Consider the following 22,734-nt stretch of genomic DNA (forward strand, 5'->3'; position numbering starts at 1 on the left):
GTGTTGAGAGATCAGCTGTTATCCTGATTGGTTTACCCCTAAATGTAATCTGCTTCCTTTCCCTTGTAGCTTTTAAAATTCTCTCCTTATTCTGTATGTTGGACATCTTCATTATAATGTGTCTAGGTGTGGATCTCTTATGATTTTGCACATTCGGCGTCCTGTAGGCTTCTAGGATTTGGGATTCTGTCTCATTCTTCAAGTCTGGGAAGTTTTCTTGTATTATTTCACTGAATAGATTGCTTAATCCTTTGGTTTGGAGCTCTGTGCCTTCCTGTATCCCAATGACTCTTAAGTTTGGTCTTTTGATATTATCCCATAGCTCTTGAATGTTCTGCTCATGGTTTCTTAGTAGACTTGCTGAGCTATCTATGTTCTTTTCAAGTTGAAATACTCTGTCTTCATTGTCTGATGTTCTATCTTCTAAGTGCTCCACTCTGCTGGTAGTTTTCTCAATTGAGTTTTTAAGTTGGTTTATTGTTTCCTGCATTTCTAGTATTTCTATTTGTTTGTTTTTTATTACCTCTATCTCCCTGTGAAATTGATCTTTTACTTCCTGGATTTGTTTGTCAATGTGATCTTTCATTGTCTGATTTTGCTGTCTCATGTCTTCCTTGAGACTCCAGATCATCTGAAGCATGTATGTCCTGAGCTCTCTATCTGACATTCCATCTGTTGCAGCTATTACCTCTTCTAAAGTTGAGTTGACCTGCATTGCCTGTGGTCCTTTCTTTCCTTGTCGTTTCATACCGCTGGCGTTTCTTTCTGCTTGGTGAAATTGTTGTGTCTTTGATATTTTCCCTCTATTTATTTATATTGCTCTTGTATAGTTGAAAAATCACCCTTGCAGTGCAGGTAGTGGCTGTGATCCTCCTCCAATTAGTGTGATCCGTCTACCATGCTGGCAGGCCCTAGGTCTGCTTTGCTGGTCGGTCAAAGGTCCACCTACCCAGCAGGCGCCAGGGGCACCTGTGTCACTCCGTAGGTTGCTGGGCCTAACCTCCCGATGGGTTGCAGGTTCGCCTAGCTTGCAGGCACTGGGGGAGGGGCCAGTTCCGCCCCTCAGCAGGCTTTGGGCCCGCTCTGCTGGTGTTCACAGTCCCGCCTATCTTGCAGACACTGGGGGAGGGGACGGGCCTAGCCCTCAGCCGTCCGCAGGACCTGTCCTAGTGGGTCCGGTCCGCGTTCCCCGCAGGCGCGTGTAGCTGCTGTCACTTGGCTGGTTGCTGGGCCTGACGCGCCTGCCCGTGGCTTGCCGGATCGCCTAGCTTGCAGGCACTGGGGGAGGGGCCGGTTCCGCCCCTTAGCAGGCTTTGGGCCCGCTCTGCTGGTGTTCACAGTCCCCCGCCTACCTGCAGACACTGGGGGAGGGGACGGGCCTAGCCCTCAGCCGTCCGCTGGACCTGTCCTAGTGGGTACGGTCCGCGTTCCCCGCAGGCGCGTGTAGCTGCTGTCACTTGGCTGGTTGCTGGGCCTGACCCGCCCGCCCGTGGCTTGCAGGATCGCCTCGCTTGCAGGCACTCGCCATTAACTTTAGATACACATTATTTTGTGTCAGTAAAATAAAATCTGTAATGCTTGCAGAGGTACAATTCTCTTAAGAGAACAGAATTCCTGGAAGATCTTACTGCAGAAAAAGAAATGGCCATACTCGTCTCGGGGAATTGTTGGGAGGACTAATGCAACAGGATGTCCTCGTCTGACACATGGCAAGTCTCTTAAACGGTAAACCAAAGACCGGTCCCTGGTATCTTCCTCTAAACTCTTTTTTTTTTAAGAGAGAGAGGGAGAGAAAGGGAGAATTTTTTAAATATTTATTTTTTAGTTTTCGGCAGACACAACATCTTTGTTTGTATGTGGTGCTGAGGATCGAACCGGGGCTGCACGCATGCCAGGCAAGCGCACTACCGCTTGAGCCACATCCCCAGCCCACAAACGCTAAACTCTTCAACTGGACACATGAAATTAACCATTATGCTGTTATCCAATCTGTGTATTGTAAGGTTTTTAAAAAATAAAATACAGAAATAAAGTAAATATCAAAAGCAGAGAAGATGGTGGGATCAAGCTAGGCAGCAAGTCCAGATCTCCTTACAACGTAGAAGGGAGGCAGTGAATAAAAGCAGAATTGAGAGGTGGATAACAAAATAAATGCTCTAAGAATTGGGAATATATAGTGTGAGATCTGGAGAGACTGGAAGGTGGATTACCAGAGAAGAAAACAGAACTGAGTGCTCTAATTGGAACCTGTGGATAAGAGGGGAGGGGCATCAGAGAGAGAAAGTGGGGAAGCAGTTATTCTCTTATGCTCACCCACTTAAAAACTGTTGGAAAGACAAACAACATTTAAAAGGCAGATGGCTCCTTAGAACAGCACAAACTGCTTAAAATCAAATCATGAAAAGCTGAAGAGGGACCCCCACAGCCATTTGTGGAGCCTGCACCCAACCAGTCAACCTCTTAAATCAGCATGGCATCTTCCCATGCCCAGAAAGCTAGGAATTAAACTAGAGAGAGAAGCCCCCTGAAGTGGGCCCTCTTAAGATCTGACCAGAAAGAATTTCTAGAAGAATCATAAATTTTAGAAACACCCTCCCCTTCCCTCTCACTGCAAACAAGAGGAATGCAGTGGGCTGGTGGGGTCCTGGGCTGAAGAAGTGCACCTAGTCCTGCTCAGCCTCTGCAACTGAGGCAAGGGTGAAAGGCTCTACTTACACAGGCTCTCTTGACTAAGACAGAGGCTACAAGGAAGCAGCTTTGGCCCCAAATAAAGGAAAGTTGATTCACTATACACCAATTATGGGTACTGGGGGGAGGCACCATGGGAAGCCTAGGGATAGTCCCCAGGATCACGGCCCTATACTAGATGGAAGCTGCCTGAATATCCAGTAACATACAGACCCACTTGGTGATTGTCACAGTCTATGCAGCAGAAAAGGCTAGATACCAGGCTTAGTAGGTGCACAGCCTGAACCATGATTGCAACTGGCAAGTGACAGGGCATTATTTGGATACTTGCAGGATCTTGCACCAAACTTATCAAGCAGAAGGAATCAACGCTCAACATTCACAACATGTGACAGCAGAAACTAGAGTCCAGACATAGAGACCCTTCACTATAGCACCTCAGAGAGCAAAGGCAGCAGGGGGAATACTCCTGCACCACAGAACTTCTGCAGGAAACCCACAACCAGTGTCCGTGCACACAGAGACAGCTACTAGGATCTTCACTACTGTGAAAAGAATCTAGCAGAGGGGAACAAGTACACTGGTGACCCACAGCAAACATAGGAGCTCTTCATAGTTTACATCTTGAACTTCTGTGACATTAGAATCAACCAACTCATGACACTGCACCCTCTGAGACTATAAAAAACTCTAATGTCAACTTTGACCATATAAATAACTCCTTAACTTGAATGATAATTGTGAACCCAATAGCCAACACTGTATCTCTAACTTATATGAATGTATGTCATCTAATGGTTTAAAACATTAATTAGAATCAATCTTCTTATCTTTGTTTTCCTAGCATTAGTTTTATACCTACTTCTCTTACCCCCACTAATCCTCTTGCACTATCTGCTACTACCTCAGATAACATTCATTCTCTAGTTTTCCTTTCTATCTTGGTGTAAAGAACTGTTTTATAGCTTTTACCTCCTTTTCCTTCTCTTCCCTTCCCTTCCCTTCCCTTCCCTTCTCTTCCCTTCCCTTCCTTTCCTTTCCCCTCAAATATTTGCCTAAATTTCTTCCTCACTCCTCTTAGCATTCAATTAAAGTTATAGTAAATTTACTAAATTTAGTTACTATTTTTTACTTGTTCCATAACTTTATTATAGGTTTTTACCTAAATTTGAGGAACTTCAGAGAACAATTGCAGGTTGAATATTATGAAGCTTGCCTCAGAAGTGATTACATCAATAAGGCTCAGTGCTATCTCTTAAAGTGGAGCTGATATTGGGATCAGCAGAGGTCACATATCAAATTAAAATATCATAATCTATATATCCACCCAACACAAGGCTCTTAATAAAAAGCTCACATAGTAGTCCTTCACTTAAAAGTCAGAGCTATAATGATAGATGGGTAGACATACAAACAATACGAAAAAGCAAGGAAAGAAACCATCAAAAACAATCCTTAATACTTCAACAGCAGACTTCATTGACACCATAAAAGAGAAAATGTCAGAGAAGAATTTAGAAAATGTGTAATTAATCTATTCTTTGAGCTAAAATATGATGTAAAGAGTGAAATCAGAGAGAAAATACAAGAAGCGAAAGATCACTTTAATAAAGAGAGATTCTGAAAAAGAATCAAATGGAAATCCTTGAAGTGAAAAATGAAAATATCAAATTAAAAATTTAATGACAAGCATCACCAATAAATGAGACCAATTCAAGGATGGATTTTCAGGCCTTGAAGACAAACCATATAATCTTGAAAATAAAATCAACCATAAAGAAAAGATATTAAGAGACCATGAACAGAATATACAAGAAATATGGGATAATATGAATAGGCCAAATTTAAGATTCATTTGAATAGATGAAGGCTATAAAGTACACATATCAGGAATGCAAAATCTATTCAATGAAATAATAGAAAAATTTCCAAACCTTATAAATGGAATGCAAAATCAAATACAGGAGGCATACAGGACTCCAAATATACAAAATCACAACAAATCCACTCCAAGACACATTATTATGAAAATGCCTAATATACAGAATAAGGATAGGATTTTAAAAGATGCCAGAGAAAAACAACTGGTCACATTTAGAGGTAAACAAATCTGAATTTTATCTGATTTCTCAACCCAGACCCCAAAGCAAGGAGGGGTTTCAAATAATATATACCAAGTTCTGAAAGAAAATGAATGTCAAGTAAGAATATTATACCCAGGGGCTGGGGTTGTGGCTCAGCGGCAGAGCACTCGCCTAGGATGGGCGGGACCCGGGTTTGATCCTCAGCACCACATAAAAATAAATAAGTGAAATAAAGGTATTGTGTCCAACTACAACTAAAAAATAAATATTTTTTAAAAAAGAATATTATACCCAGCAAAATTAGACTTCAGAATTGAAGATAAACAAAAGTTCAAAGATTTCACAACTAGCAATCCTGTACTATATACTCAATAATATACTCAATAAAATATTTCATGAAGAAGAAATGGAGAATAAAAATGAAAACCAGCAGAGGGAGTAACTACACTAGAAGAATAGTTACTCAAAGGATAATTGAATTCAACTTAAAAAGTAGAAATAAATTAAAATGCCAGAAAATAAAAATAATCTCAAAAATAAAATTGAATGTAAATGGTAAAAAGCCACCAATCAAAAGACATAAGCAGATTGGATTTAAAAAGAAGACCCAACAGTATACTGTCTTCCAGAGACTCACCTCACAGACAAAGACATCCACAGACTTAAGGTGAAAGGATGGGAAAAAATATTGCATCCACATGGATACTGTAAACAAGCAGAGGTTACTTTTCTCATACCAGATAAAGTGGGCTTTAAGTCAAAATTAATCAGAAGAGACAAAGAAGGTCATTTCATACTGCTTAAGGGAATTATGCAGCAACAAGATATAATGATCATAAATACTTACATAAAATAAACCCTTCTCAATGTCAAGAATGAAATACACCACAACGCAATAATACTGGGTGTCTTTAAAATGCTTCTATAATCACTAGATATATCTCCTGAACAAAAATTTAATAAGCAAGCTACAGAACTAAAAAAATACAATTAATAATTTAGGCCTAACAGACATATATAGAATATTTCATCCATCAATGACAGAATACACTTTCTTTCCAGCAGCACATGGAACATTTTCTAAGCTAGACCATCTCTTAGTCCACAAAGCAACTTTTAGAAAATACAAAAAAATAGAGATAATAACTGTATTCCATCAGATCATAATGGAATAAAATTATAAATCAATGATAAGATAAAAATAGAAACAACTCTATCACCTGGAGACTAAATGACTTACTATTGAATGATGAATGGATAGCAGAAGAAATCAGAGGTGAAATAAATAAATACTTAGAGGTAAATGAGAATAGTGATATGACATGAAAATCCCTGGGACACTATGAAAGCAGTTCTAAGAGATCATACATTAAAAAAAGACCAAGTAAATAATCTAACATTACATCTCAAGACCCTAGAAAAAGAATGAATCAATAAAAACAGTAGAAGACAGGAAAAAATGAAAATCAGAGCCACAATCAATGAAACTGAGATTAAAAAACAATTCAAAAAATCAATGAAACAAAAAGTTGGTTTTTTTTAAATAAACAAAATTGATAAACTCTTAGCCAAGCTACCTAAAAGAAAGAGAGGAAAACTCAAATTATTATTATTTTTTTAAATTTTTTTTCACATTTGTCAAAGTGTTTATTATAAATGATTCATTTTTATATAAGGCATACATTTTGGACAAAATCTGTTCAATGTTCACTACTGGTATGAGTTTTCAGATGTTCAATGAATTTAAAATTTGAATGTTTTCAAAATATTATTTAACTTTTTAGGGTTTCTGGGCACAATGAATCCTCCAAAAATCAGTAGTGTTTAAGAAACATGTGGTTATGAAATGTTTTTTTCCATTTGTATTCTCTCTAACCAGTATGTATCCACAGGTGCTGAGTATTGGTGAATAAATTTTAAAAACGATGGTTAGATGCCACGAAGTAGGTGGCAATGCCTTAACCGTATGCGTGTTGTCAGGCCCGAGGGCCTCTTCCATCCTTGTCAAGGGGAGTGCTAACCTTCTCTCTTTTCATACAACACAAAAATCAAATTATTAAAGTTCACTATGAAAAAGAAAATATCACCACAGACAATACAGAAATACAGAGGATAGTTAGAAACTATTTTGACAAATTATCCTCTAAATCTTGAATACATTGAAAAATTCTTAGAGATATATGTCCTACCTAAATTGAACCAGGAAGGCATAGAAAATGTAAACAGATAAATTTCAAGTAATGAAATTGAAGATGCCCTCAAAAGTCAACAAGGAAAAGCCCAGGACTGGATGGATTCGTAGCCAAGTTCTACCAGACCTTTAAAAAATAGCTAATACTGATCCTCCTCAAATGATTCCATGAAATAGAAAAGGTGGGAACTCCACCAAACTCATTTTATAAAGCTAGTATCACCCCAATATCAAAACCAGACAAATACAAATAAAGAAAAGAAATCTTCAGACTAATATATTTGATGAACATAGATGTAAAAATTATCAATAAAATATTGGCAAATCACATGAAAAACACGTTAAAAAGATAGTGCACCATGATCAAGCGGGTTTTATCCCAAGAATGCAAGATGGTTTCAACATACAGAAAACAACAAATGAAATTCATCACATAAATAGACTTAAAGACAAGAATCACATGATTATCTCAATGTATGCAGAAAAAGCAGCTGGGCATGGTGCTGCATGCCTATAATACCAGAGGCTCAGGAGGCTGGGGCAGGAGAATTGCAAGTTCAAAATCAGGCTCAGCAACTTAGCAAGGGCCTAAGCAATTAGTGAGACCCTGTCTCTAAATAAAATATAAAAAGGGCTGGAGATATGGTTCAGTGGTTAAAGGCCCTTAGGTTCAATCCCCAGTACAAAAAATGCAGAAAAAGGATTTGACAAAATATAGTATCCATTCATGTTTGAAGCACTGGAAAAGCTACAGAAAATAACTCAACATTGTAAAAGCTATATATGACAAACCCAAGGTCAACATCATTTTAAATGGAGAAAAACTAAAAGCATTCCCTCTAAAAATACAAACAAATGTCCAGTTTCACCACTTCTGTTCAACATAGTCCTTGAAACTCTAGCCAGAACAATTAGGCAAAAGGAAGAAATTAAAGGGTTAAAAATAAGAAAAGAAGAACTCAAACTATCTCTGTTTGCTGGCATGATTCTATATTTAGAAGACCCAAAACTCTACCAGAAAACTTATAGAACTCATAAATGAATTTAGCAAAGTAGCAGGATATAAAATTAACACCCAGAAATCAATTGAGTTTCTACACTCCAATAATGAATCAGCTAAAAGAGAAATTAGAAAAAAAAACAAAAAACATCTCATTCACAATAGCCTAAAAAAACCACCTTGGGAATCAATCTAACAAAAGAGGTGAAAGACCTTAGAAGATGGAAAGATCAGGCTGGGATTGCAGTTCAGTAGTAGAGTGGTTGCCTATCACATGTGAAGCATTGGGTTCAATCCTCAGTGCCACATAAAAATAAATACATAAAATAAAGGCATTCTGTCCATCTACAAGAAGGAGAACAAGATGAAGGAGGAGGAGAAGGAGGAGGAGAATGAAGAGGAAGAGGAGAAGAAGAAGGAGAACAAGATGGAGCAGGAGAAGAAGCAGGAGGAGAATGAAGAGGAGGAGGAGGAGAAGAAGAAGAATGGGCTGGGGCTGTAGCTCAGTGGTAGAGCACTTGCCTAGCATGTGTGAAGCACTGGGTTCAATTCTCAGCACCACATATAAATAATTAAAATAAAGATCCATCAACAACTAAAAAAGTATTTACAAATTATTTAAAAAGAAGAAGGAGGAGGAGGTGGAGGAAAAGAGGAGGAGGAGGAAGAGCAGGAGGAGGGAGGAGGAGGAAGAGGAGCAAAGACCATGTTCTTCTATAGGCAGAATTAATATTGCCAACATGGCCATACTACCAAATGCAATATATAGATTCAATGCAATTCCTATGAAAATTCCAATGATGTTCTTCATAGAAATAGAATTCTTTGGAACAATAAGATGTTCAGAATAGCCAAAGCAATCCTTAGTGGGAAAAGTGAAGCAGGAGGCATCACAATACCAGATCTTAAATTATCCTACAGAGCTACAGTAATAAAAACAGCATGGTACTAGCATCAACACAGGCAGGAAGACCAATGGAATAGAATAGAAGATACAGAGACAAACCCACATAAATATAGTTATCTCATACTAGACAAAGGTGCCAAAAACAATTATTGGAGAAAAGATAGCCTCTTTAACAAATGGTGCTATGAACACTAGATATTTGCATGTAGTGCAATGAAATTTAACACCCATCTCTCACCCTGCCTTCACAAAACTCAACTCAAATATCTAGGAATTATACCAGAAACCCTACACCTGCTAGAAGAAAATGCTGGCCCAACACTCCAACATGTCAGCTCAACTGACTTCCTTAACAAGACCCATAAAACACAAGAAGTTAAAAAAATCAATAAATGGGATGTCATCAAATTAAAAACCTTCTTTACAGCAAAACCATGAAGAGTGTGAAGAGAAAGCCTACAAAATGGAAGATAATCTTTGTAACCTGCTCCTCAGATAGGGCATTAATAAACAGGTTATACACAGAGCTCAAAAATTTAACACCCCAAAAAACCACACAACCCAATCAATAGATGGGCAAAGGAAATAAATATACATTTCTCAAAGAAGAAATATAAATGGCCAACAAATATATGAAAAAATGTTTAACATCTCTAGCAATTAGAAAAATAAAAATTAAGACTACATTGAGATTTCATCTCACTCCAGTCAGAATGGCATCATCAAGAATATAAGCCGGGCATGGTGGCCCATGCCTGTAATCCCAATGGCTTGGGAGGCTGAGACAGGAGGATCTCAAGTTCAAAGCCAGCCTCAGCAAAAAGTGAGGAGCTAAGCAACTCAGTGAGACCCTGTCTCTAAATAAAATATAAAATAGGGCTGGGGATGTAGCTAAGTGGTTGAGTGCCCCTGAGTTCAATCCCTGGTACCAAAAACAAAACAAAACAAAACAAAAAATAAACAAACAACAACAACAACAACAATAAAACAAAACCCAAAAAACAAAGTTGTGCTGCAATTGTGTACAATCAATGTTGTCAGATATATCTAATTAAAATAAGCATATAATTTTTTTAAAAAAAGAATACAACTAACAACAAATGTTGGCAAGGATGTGGGGGAAAAGGTACACTCATACTTGCTGTTGGGACTGCAAATTGATGCAATCACTCTGGAAAGCAGTATGGAGATTCCTCAGAAAATTTAGAATGGAACCACCATTTGACCCAGTTATCCCACTCCTCAGTTTATATCCAAAAGAGTTAAAATCAGCATATTAAGTTACACAGCCACTTCAATGTTTATAGAAGCTCAATACACACTAGTTAAGCTATGAAACCAACCTAGATGCCCTTCAAGGGAAGAATAGATAAAGAAAATGTTGTATATATACACAATGGAGTGTTACTCGGCCATAAAGAAGAAAGACTTTATGACATTTGCAAGTAAATGGATGATCTGGAGACTATCATGCTAAGTGAAATAAGCTAATTCCATAAAACCAAAGGTCAAATGTTCTCTCTGATAGGTGGAAGCTCACCCACAATAAGAGGGGAAGAAGGGAAGAATAGATATTCAGTAGATTAGATAAAGGTGAATGAAGAGAAGGTTGGAGGGATGTGAAAAGGAAAGACAGTAGAATGAATCTGAAACAATTTTCTTATGTACATATAAGCACACCAATGAATCCTACCATTGTGTACATCATTCAAAATGAATTCTACTGTCATGTATAACTAAAAAGAACCAACAAAATACAATTTCAAAAAAATCAGCATACTACAGTGATTCAACTACATCAATGCTTACAGCAGCTCAATTCACAACAGATAAGCTATGGAGCCAACCTCAGTGCCCTTTGACAAATGAATGGATAAAGAAAATGTGGTAAATGCACACATTGGAGTATTACTATTACTTAGTTACAAAGAAAAATGGTTTTATGGTATTTTCTGGTTAATGGATAGAACTGGAGACTATCATAAGTGAAATAAGCCAGACCCTAAAAGTCAAAGGTTAAATGTTATCTCTGATATGTGGAAGCTAATCCAAAACAAGGAGGTACATTAAAAATAATAGAAGTAAGATCAGAGGGGTAGAAAAAGGTGAATGAAGATAAGGGAGGAGGGATGGGATAGGAAAAGTCAGTGGAATGAATCCGACCTAAATTTCCTATGTACATGTATGAATATACCATAGTGAATCTCACCATCATGTACATCCACAAGACACTAATTTAATTAAAAAACTATAAGTAAATAGCAGAATGATCAGTAGAGTAGAGGCAAGGGAACAGGGAGTGGGAGGAAAAGAGGGTAAGGAAAAATACTAAGAACAAATTATATTCCATGCTTTTATATAATTATTTCAGTATGTTCTATTTCTATGTATAACTAAAAATAACCAATAAAAAGAAATAAAATAGTATAATTTCATTTTGTAAACATCATTATATATTAATATATCTATGTTCATATATAATGTGTCTGTGCATATGTGTAAAATTTGAAAGTTCCTGTTTTGAAATTTTGGCTAAAGTTCAAAGCTGAAGAAAACTCTACCTTCTAAAGAATGGACCAAAGAACTGAAAGGCACACCCTTCAGCACGCAGTAAAATACAGAATTGTCTCTTCAGTCATCATCCTTACTATCCTAAGAAATCCAAGTGAAGACAAGACCAGAAATCTGAGGCAAGTTCATTGAAATACAAACCCAATGACATATGCAATTAATGACAGCCTAAGGTAGTAAGTGTGGCGGTTTTCCTATTCAGGTGTGGAGGATCCAATGAACCCCTCAAAACATGGGGTGGCTGCTGATCTGTAGAAATATGGAGGCTGGGACAGTTTAAGTTCTTTGGGGAGCAGATGCTAAGAGTGAGTTAGGAGTGTGAGATGCTTATTGAGTAGGTAATACCTGTTAAAGATAAAGGGGAAAATATATTGAGCCAGAAAAGCCCCAGACCATGATGTGGATTTGGTACCTGTGAAAAAAGGGAGGAGGCAACAGAATTGGGCAGAGAGAACCTGAAGATTATAATGTAGACATGACACCTGTGAAGGAAAAGGTTGTTAGACACGTAAAATTGGGGAGAGAGAGAGAGAGAGAGAGAGAGAGAGAGAGAGAGAGAGAGAGAGAGAGAGACTGAAGCTGCAATACATACCCAGTAAAGTTTCAGCCAACCCAATGGTGAGCTCCAGAGCAAAGATTGACTGACAATGCACATGTTGGGCATAAAATGAATAGATTCTAGTACTAGTTCATGCTTAGGGATGCCTAGGTCCTGAAAATAATGCAGCTGGAAACTGTCAGCTACCTTCATTTTTTGTACCTAAATAGTCAATTTTTTTGAGAGGAGATTCTAGCACTTCTCCTCTATTCTTGCCACATAGACCTACCTTGATAGTGTCACCAGAGTGGAAGGTGGTGAAAAAAAGTTTTGAGAACTTGGCATTTGTTCCATGGAATTTGGGACCAGATGTAAAGAAAGAATATGGTTCCCAGTTCTCTCCTAGAGAATGTTGCAGGTGGAAGTTCTTGTTAGCTTATGAGTGAGGAAAGAAGCCAGAAGTGGGGTAGTTTATATGTCCATGGCTAGGCCTGGTGGGGATGTTTTAGTTTCCCAAGGGACAAGTAGTTGCCTAAGAATATAACTAGAATCCAGCTGTTGTTAAGTTACCTTGCTCAAGTGGGCAGCCTGCTGAGGCAAGGGTGTAAGAGACCATGGGGTGTACTTTCAGGAAAAGGAACTGAAAGAGATTGAAAAAAATCAGCAAGAGAACCCATTGTGCACATTGTGCAGTATAGAGAATTTTAGACAGTATCTGTAGAATCCACATATGCATGACCCTCCAAGAGCAAGTATTTGGAATATCTACTATCCAGGGTGTATCAAGGACCAGCATCTACCAGCCAGGAAAGAGCTACAAAACAAGGGTAAAATGAGTAAAATACAAAAAAAAAACAAAAACAAAACTCTTGGCCTTTTTCCTCTAATGCCTCATCCCCACCTTACCCCAGAGGACCCAGAAACAGGTGTAAAAGAAAGGAGAGGGAAAAGCTGTGGAAGTGAGGTCTGAACTAGGAGTGGGGAAAGACACTGAATGGAATGGTTGGAGACAAAGCTATTTTCTGTTTATACTCCACCAAGTTCAAAATGCTTAACAAATCAATTACATATCCATAGATAAAATATTCATTGGAAAAAGTCTGGAAAGATACACATCAAATTGTTATCCATAGCTACTGCTAAGGATTTAGAGTAACAAAAGGTGGGGCAGAATTTTTATTTATGTATTCATTTATTTATTTCATGGTGTCTGGGATTGAGCTCAGGGCCTTGTGCATGCTAGGTAAGCTCTGTACCACTGCCTATACTTGAGTTCCCTCAGAATTTTTATTTTGTACTTAATATGTTTCTCTATGAGTCATGTTACATGGAGCATTAGTTTTTAAATAAACTAACAAAAGTAAATTAGATGAAATGAGTTATTTAAATGAACTGACTGAAAATTATTTGATTGAAAATTGATTTTTGTACACTTTCAAGAAGTTCAATGAAATCTCAAGTATGATAAACACAAAGAGGTCCATAAAATGCCATCTAAGAATGTTCAACTTTGCTGGGCATCGTGGCACATGACTGATCCCAGCTGCTTAGGAGACTGAGACAAAAGGATCACAAGTTTGAGGCCAGCCTAGGCAACTTAGTGAGACTCTGTCTCAAAAAATAAGAGAAGAGGGTATGTAGCTAAGTGATAGAATGCTGCTAGATTTAATCTCCAGTGCCACAAACAAACAAACAAACCAAACTATGCCAAAATAAAACAACAAAACATTGAAGACAAAGAGAAAATCTTGAAAGCAGCAAGAAAAAAAAATGTCTCACTACTTACAAGGGAACTCCAATAAGATTAATAGCTGATTTCTTACCAGAAATATTAGAGGCCAGAAAGCAGTGAGATCACATAATCAAAATGCTAATAAAATTTTCAACCAAGAATCTTATATACAGCAAAGCTATCTTTAAAAAATGAAGGCAAAATAGAGACTTTCTCAAATAAACAAAAACAGAGAATTTGTTGTTAGCAAACATGCCTTATGAGAAATATTGAAGGAAATTCTTTAGGCTGAAGGCAAATGATCCCAGAAAGTAATTCAAATACACACACACACACACACACACACACACACACACACACACACAGCAGTAAAGGTAATTATTCAATTATAATGACATTATAAATGTACAGCTTTTTTTCTTTTCTGAACTGTTTTAATAAGGTATTGTAGTGCTGGGGATGTAGCTTAGTGGTAGTGTTTGTCTAGCATGTGTGAGGCCTGGGGTTCCATTCCTAGCACCACACAAAAAAGACAAAAAATTGTGTGTGTGTGTGTGTGTGTGTGTGAGAGAGAGAGACACACACACTCACACACATATAATACATAGAGAAAAGAGAGGGAGAGAGAGAGTTGGGTCTATGACATACAGAACTGTCATGTATGTATATATATGAATAATATATTTGTCAGTTACAACACAAAGAAAGTGCGGGGAGCAAAGCTATATTGGGCTAAGGAAATAACTACAGAGGATAAAGTACTAATCATAAAAATGTACTGCTGAGTTTGTAACATTAAGTGATATAATATGTATAACAACAATATCACACAAAGAGGGAAATGAAATAGAGACATACAGAGTAACATTTCTTTTTTTACACTCATTAAAATAATTTTAATCTTAAATCCTGAGAATTATTAGACCTTAAACAAATAAAAACTTAAGCCAAAATGCTGACCACATTTAGCAGAATTTTTTTCCAGAAATATTCAGCAACTACCAACGATATACTTACTCATCCAAAAAAAGCAAAAACTTGTCTGGCATTGTTTCCTCTTGTCTACTGTTATGTGAAAATAATAAAAAATTCACCAAAATTAAGCAAAAGCATCTTTCACATTACAAAATTTTAACCAAATGTGAAATAATTGCTATATATTACATTATAATAACGTAATAACAAGGAGTAACAAGGTGAAAATATAACAATTATGTAATAGCAGGTAACATGGATATTTTTACAAGTGGAAACAACACTCTTAAATCTTCTGAAGAAATAATAACAATACTGTGTTGACAGCTTTATCAAACCTGCTTCACTTGTCTCCTTCCGTCTTCCTCCCTGTGTTCCTGGAAGGAAGTTGTCTTTCCATTGAGGAAAGGGAAATATTTCTCTCTGCATAGAGTAAGAGAGGCTCTGAACACATTTTCTTGGCTCCTGCCCTCTGGGCTTGTGGGAGCATCAGGTGCACATTTCCTTGGTCAAAAACCAAGAATTGGAGCCCCATGCAGCCAGCTGTAGTTCATCTACTGAGTGGATGTTTCTGGACAGTGATCATTTTGCTATGGCCTTTCTAAAAACCGTGACATACTACAATTTTTTCCCAAAATACATTTACTCTTTTTCCCATAGTAATAGATTTTTAAAAACATTTTACACACTTTAAAACATTACCCATCCTTCCTTGCAGCCAGGGGTGGCTATAACTAAGTTCTAAGCATAAGTAGAAGTGACGTGTCCAATTTTCAGGTCTTGCTTTCTTGGCCCCATTCTTTTCTCACCAGCTGAGAGCTAGCAAAAGCATCATGCAGAAGTGAAACCACTTCTTGACATTGGCAGGCCAATCTTTCCAGATCAGAATTACATACTTGTGAACTATAAAGTGGGAGAGAATAAACTGCTTTTTTAAAGCCATTTTTGGAGGTGGCAGGAGTGTCTCTATATTAACAGCTACTTAGTCTATACTTTAATTCATTCCTATCATTCAGAGCAGTTCATAGTACAGAATACAGCTATCTAAATCAGTAAATCACCCTGCAGGTGAGGGCATCATGCAGAGTAAGGCTGGAATGAATTAGGATGGCATGTCTTTTGTTCATTTGTTTCCTTGCCATTATGTCAAGAGGGGGAATGCTTGTAAATCTCAGGTGGAGAAACTGAATATTCTGACATTTATTTTATTAGTTATTTTGTCAGCAATGAAGACACATGGAAAAGATGGATTCCTTTAAGAGGATAGATCCCAAATAGCCTTCTTAATACAGCCATGCACATTCACACTGGCCCAGAAAACAGGGAACTGATGTGCCCAATCTGCCCCCTACAGCCTTACTAGCTGTGTAGGGGATTGTGCGTGGAGTTTCCTTTGTATTTCTTTCTTTTTTTATAAATGTGTTCTTTTTAAATAAACATGACAGTAGAATGTATTTTGACATATTATAGAGTATAACTTATTCTAATTAGGATCCCAGTTCTGTACAAGTATCATTTCTATATATCATTGCAACTAAGCTAGTATAAATTTGAAGTTGATACTGATAAATTAAATGTGTATGGTAAACCTTTGAACAATCATTAAAAAGCCCAAAAATAGAAATGATGGATTGATTGTAAAGTTTTAGCATTGGATTTTCACTTATTGACTATTTCTGTGTTATCATGAAATAATGTTAAACATTTTCTGTCCCTTTATTTGTCTGTTTTTCTTTAAATTTGTACAAGGGATTTCCTCAAAATTGACTAATACATGGAATACTAATACCTGAAACTAATCTTTGTCAAACTATCCTTTGAATCAATATTTTAATTTTAATGAATTCTTTTTTCATCATGTTCTGTTGAACTGCTCCTGGAATGGGCTAATTTGTTGATGTGTTGAATAAGTAATAGATCAGGACCTATCCCCTGGTGTGTGAAGTGTGATACGTTTCATGGTACACAGAGAAGTGTGAGACTTGTTTTTAGGTATGCTGAAGAATGGGGTATACTTGTGCCATGTTCTGGATAAGACCTGCCTTTTGAGTCTCTGAGTAAATGGAATGGATGAAGACTCTGAGCTGATCAGGGGGCTGAGTGGTGATATTGGTATGGGTTCCTTCTTGAACACTGAATTTCTCATGGTGTGTTCAGTAATGCTAAGAGACATCAGTTCTGAGCAGTGCCTGGGCTATCTTCTATTTCACTGAGTTTTGACATAAATTAAACCCTTATATGGTCTAGAGCTCCCCTGTTGTACTGAATTGTGTGGCATATCTGAGTAGAGGCTGTCTCATGACATGCTAAGTAGTGTTATGGACATGGACTTTAGAATCATCAGGGATGAATTGGTAGTGTCTGTTAAGGTCCTGATTTTGGGAGAGTCTATATTGTGACTACCTGAGAAAAGTTATTGCCACAGTTTTGTCTTGATATTGGGAGAATACATACCATTTTTTTTTAGTAGTGCTGGGGATGAAACTCAAGATCTTGCACATACTAGGCAAGCACTTTACTACTGAAACTTGTCCCCAACCCTATTCCTTCTTCTTGTTCAATGGTTTCTCATAGAGTGTAAAATATTGGTTTGAATATAGGTCATGATTATATTAGAGATTAGCTCCTAGTAAACTAAATGATGGTACAATGATGGTCTTGGTTTAGACAAATGTTTTTGCTTGATATAGTGAAAGTTGACATGAATCTTATTATGGTGCTAAAAACAGATCCCCCATGTTCTTAGATAGGGAAAGTTAATATTGTCAAAATGGCCATACTACCAAAAGTATACAAATTTAGTGCAATTCCTGTTAAAGTTCCAATGATGATCTCCATAGAAATAGAAAAAGCAGTCATGAAATTCATTTGGAAAAATAAGAGGCCCAGCATACCAAAGAGATCCTTAGCGAGAAAAGTGATATAGGAGGAATCACAATACTAGACCTTAAATTTCCTTGTGGTTTTTATAAGTACCCAAGAATGGTAGTGTCATTCCATGTCTTATTGTGGCCTTTTTACTGTATGATGAATGGTGGTATCAGTACAGGTCTAGCACTAAATGCTGGTTGCCTGACATTATGGTTAAAATGTAGGCTCTGGATCAGACTGAATTTACCCACTGCAGTGTAGACTAGAGATGAGTAGCCTGCCTTCTGGAATTCATACCAGTCCTTACCACTTATTCAGTGAATGCTTATGCCCTTACTCCTGGGCCTTTCTTCATATACTTACCTTCTTGACCCTTCTCTTTGAATTTGCCACCCTTGCTTCAAGGAATTTATCATTAAGATGTTGGTCATCTCTACAATGAAAACTATAGAACACTAAAGGAAAAAATTGAAGAAGACCTCAGAAAATGGAAAGATCCCCCATGTTCTTAGATAGGGAAAATTTATATTGTCAAAATGGCCGTACTACCAAAATTGCTGTACAGATTCAGTGCAATTCCTGTTAAAGTTCCAATGATTGGGGCTGGGGATGTGGCTCAAGTGGTAGCACTCTCGCCTGACATGCGTACGCCCCGGGTTTGATCCTCAGCACCACATACAAACAAAGATGTTGTGTCTGCCGATAATTAAAAAATAAATATTAAAATTCTCTCTCTCTCTCTTAAAAAAAAGATGTTGTGTCTGCTGAAAACTAAAATGTAAATAAAATATTTTAAAAAAAGTTCCAATGATGTTCTCCATAGAAATAGAAAAAGCAATCATGAAATTCATTTGGAAAAATAAGAGGCCCTGGGGCTGGGGTTGTGGCTCAGTGGTAGAGTGCTTGCCTAGCATGTGCAGGGCCCTCGGTTTGATCCTCAGCACCACATAAAAATAAGTAAATAAAATAAAGATATTCAAAATATATATTTATAAAAAAATAAGAGGCCCTGAATAGCCAAAGAGATCCTTAGCCAGAAAAGTGATATAGGAGACATCACAATACCAGACCTTAAATTATACTACAGAGCTATGGTAATAAAAATGACATGGTATTGGCACAAAACAGACATGAAGAACAATAGAACAGAATAGAAGATACAGAGGCATGCCCACATAAATTCAGTTATCTCATATTAGACAAAGGAGCCATAAATATACATTGGAGAAAAGATAGCCTATTTAACAAATGGTGCTGGGAAAACTGGAAAGTGATATGTAGTAGAATGAAACAAAATCCCTATCTCTCACCGTGCACAAAACTCTACTCAAAGTAGATTTCCTTGAGGCCCATCATTGTCATCTACTTTGCTGGACTGAGTTGCTTTCAGCCACTATGATTGGAAGAGATTGCCACTTAGCCTCAGGAAAATGTGGTGCAAAGAGGTTTCCTCCCTGCATCTCAGCAAAGGCATAATGGCTCTTTTATAGAATTTACTTTTGACCCAGAAGAGCAAAAACTGGTTTATCACTGCTTAGGAGAACTTAATAATCTGACCTACTTGCTAAGAAGTCAAAATCAAAGAGCAGACAAAGGAAAATGACCATTAGGGAAATCTATTAATTATAAGTAGAATGACTAATTCACACAACTAGATAGGTGGCTTCTTTTGATGGGGAACTACAGGACAATTCATAGAGAATTATTAAATGAATAAACAAGTTAATATTTGTAAAATGTTTCAGATAGAACTTGACATACTGTGTCATATACATGTTTATAAAATAATGAACTATTACAAAAAATAATGAGAGCTTTTAAGAGTGATCAATTAGAGCAAAAAAAGACATTGTAGAACTAAAAAACATGATTTTAAAATTTAAAAATTTAATATTGTAATAATCTGAAAAAGAGGATGAGCACTAACTAAAAACCAAATTAGTAATCTTGAAGATAAAGTAGAAGAAATATCTTCAATAGATTTCGCAAAATATAAATAAGTAGAAATTCTGAGGGTTAAAAGACTTAAAGAACAGGTCCATAACGTTTTTCATAAAATAATAGGATTACAGAAAGGCAAAGTGAACTTAAGAAAAGGAAGAAAATAAATAATAGAAGAAAATTTCCCTGAGTTTAAGAAAAATTTTGATTTATAAATTGAAAGTGTTTACTGAGTCTCACGAATGATAATGATAGTGAAAAAAAGACCCATACCCAAACCTTTCCTTGTGAAAGCCTTGAATTCCAAGGATAAAGAGAAGATCTCACAAATTTTAAACAGAACACATTCTGGTTTCTAGCAGGCTTTGGCCAGTAGGAGGCACTGGTGGAAGGCTGAAGGCAGGGGGCAGGGAGAAACCAAAGTATTTCTCCACCTTCCTCTCTGTCTTAACATCTCTGATAGTGGTTGCAGCTTCCACTGGGTAACCCTGATCCTTGGGCTCCAGTAACACCATTTACTTTGTTTGACCTTCCAGTCTAGGGATAGTAGTAACTTCCGACAATAGCTAGTCTCTAGGATGTCCCTCATTGTCCCGTTTGGTTTATCAGTTCTTCAATTATTTGTGTAATATATTCCCTGGAATATCACATTTGGTCTATTTTAAATACACAGAGATGTTTTGTATTTTGTTGGATTCTAATATACATATAAAAGGAAACAAATTAGGATTAGACTTCATCTACAACATGGGAGAAAAGAATTGTTAACTAAAAATCCTATAACCATCTGTGGTAGGTGGCTTGTGAAATGGTTCCCAATGATCCCTACCTCCTGATGTTCACTTCTTTGTGTAAATCCTTCCTCTTGTGTGTGTAGGACCAAGTGACTTGCTTGTAAAAAAAATGTACTATGGCCAAATTAATGGGAAGCACCTTCACAATTAGGTTACAAAAGACTAGTTTCTGTGTCTTGTTTGTATGCTCTCTCTGGCTCTTCTTGTATCATTACTCTGATACAGCAGGCTGCCTGGCAAGGAACCAAGGCCCTTAGTCCAAAAGCCAGCAAGGAACTGAATTCTGCCAACAACAATGTAAGTGAGGTTGGAAGTGCATTCTGTCTTACTTGAACCTTGAGATGAGACCAGAGCCCCAGTACACCTTGATTGCACTGTAAAACCCTGAGTAGACACTTTGGGTGCAATCTTATGAGACATTCTGAAGAAAAAACCCAGTTAGGCCGTGCTCAGTTACCTAAAACACTGAAATGGTGAGATCATGAATGTGTGTTAATTACTTACATTGCTAAGTTTAATTAGGAAAAAGTGGAACTCAACATCAAAAGCATTAAATACAGATCAAAGGAAGGGGCATAACTGCTTCAATACTCAATGAAGAGATGAATCATAAATTTTTATGTATTAAATTATTAGAGAACATTTACATTTAATGCAAAAACTCTTACACAAGATTTGATATAAACAACCATCATAATGAAAGATTATAATATTCCTCGTTTAGAATTTGAGGTATCAACTAGACAAAAAAATTTACAGAAGAGATGATTTGAATAATATAACCAACAAGTTCAATGTACTACCATATATATGTCTATAAATATTTGAAATATAAATTATTTTCGAATTCCTATGAATTGTGTTCTTTTTCTTAGAGGTTCATAAATTTAAAGAATCAGAGAATTTTAGAGTTTGTGCTTTCTCATTATAAGCCAGTAAAATTAAAAATAATGAAAGATTGTCAAAATATTTTTACTACTTGGAAATTTAAGAGGAACATTCTCTTAAATACTCATAGATAAAAGAAAAAATGAAAACAGAAACTACAACATTTTTGGAAGTAACAAAGTGACTGCATTATTCCAAAACATGATTACCTGAGTGTCTCTCTCTCTCTCTCTCTCTCTCTCTCTCTCTCTCTCTCTCTCTCTCATTCTCTCGCTGTATTTTGAGATAGGGTCTTGCTAAGTCACTGGCCTTGAACTTGAAATCCTCCTGCCTCAGCATCGTGACTTATAGTTGTGCATCACTGTGCCTGGCACTTAAGGTTTTTTGAGAACAATTGTTTTTATTCACTGATAGTCCCATCTTTAGATGTTTCTTTTTCATGTACACTTCATTTGTTTTATTAAAAAGTAAATCCCTAAAAAGGGAGCCCAGTTAGTCCTCAGACTCTGATCCATTTTCATCTTGACTAATCTGGAAATAATGAAGTTTGTTAAATTTTCTTGTCAGATGCAATCACACGAAGCCAACCACAAAGATTATTCTTCTTAAGGTATTTCTTGGTAAGATATTTCAAATACCTCTTAGAGAACTGTTTCTCAGAAACAACTGTGATTTTATAATTGAAGTGTTCAATGTGAACAACACTCCCAAGATTTCCAGTTTTCCCATTGACTTTAACCTTCTCCCACAGAAACTGTTCAAAATTTCCAAAATCAAAAATCCCATCTTCTATGGGATGAGTAAGGTCCAAATTAAACTTCCAGGTGGTTCTCTCGTCTTTCTGTGGTGCCATCTTGACAGCTGGCCACATGATCAGAGCTAAAGTTTTCTTTAGAAGAAAATACATAGCTTTAAATCAGAAATCACAAATGTGTTCAGGACCTATGTAGGTGATGCAGATATAGGCAGTGGCTAGATGTAAAAATTGGAAGATGCAGGGTCTGTGGGGAACTGGAAAGCAGTGACTGTCCTAAAAGCATTTAAGTCTAGCAGTTTGCAGTGCCTTATTGTAGCATATGCTTTTGTTATATAAAAAGAAAACAATGAAAATATGTAAACTAAGTATTTTTTTAAAAAATCATCCAAAAGAAAATATAAGCAGGGAGGCTGGGATTGTGGCTCAGCAGTAGAGCGCTCGCCTAGCACATGCGGGGCCCTGAGTTCGATCCTCAGCACCACATAAAAAAATAAATAAATAAAATAAAGATATTGTGTCCAACTACAACTAAAAAATAAATATTAAAAAAAGAAAATATAAGGCTGGGGAGGTGGCTCAAGTGGTAACGTGCTCGCCTGGCATGCGTGGGGTGCTGGGTTCGATCCTCAGCACCACATAAAAATAAAGATGTTATATCCACCCAAAATTAAAAAAATAAATATTAAAAAAAGAAAATATAAACAGGGAATTAATGAAAGATAGAATACAAAATTTCTGAATTAGAAACTTGTCACAGGTTGGGGTCTCTGGGAAACAGTGAATGGTTAAGATAAAAA

At 36.9% G+C, this 22,734-nt stretch overlaps 1 non-coding gene and 1 pseudogene across 1 annotated transcript; both read right to left on the reverse strand.

Moving 5' to 3' along the window:
• Positions 1-6,689: 6,689 nt before the first annotated feature.
• LOC113200253 (U6atac minor spliceosomal RNA) lies at positions 6,690-6,815 on the reverse strand. The gene has a single exon (XR_003303018.1). It is a non-coding gene; the product is annotated as a U6atac minor spliceosomal RNA (small nuclear RNA).
• Positions 6,816-21,730: 14,915 nt separating this feature from the next.
• LOC113200251 (ribosomal protein eL22-like pseudogene) lies at positions 21,731-22,033 on the reverse strand (annotated as a pseudogene).
• Positions 22,034-22,734: the final 701 nt, after the last annotated feature.

Source organism: Urocitellus parryii, chromosome X (genome assembly GCF_045843805.1).
Source record: "Urocitellus parryii isolate mUroPar1 chromosome X, mUroPar1.hap1, whole genome shotgun sequence".
Taxonomy (NCBI): Eukaryota; Metazoa; Chordata; class Mammalia; order Rodentia; family Sciuridae; genus Urocitellus; species Urocitellus parryii.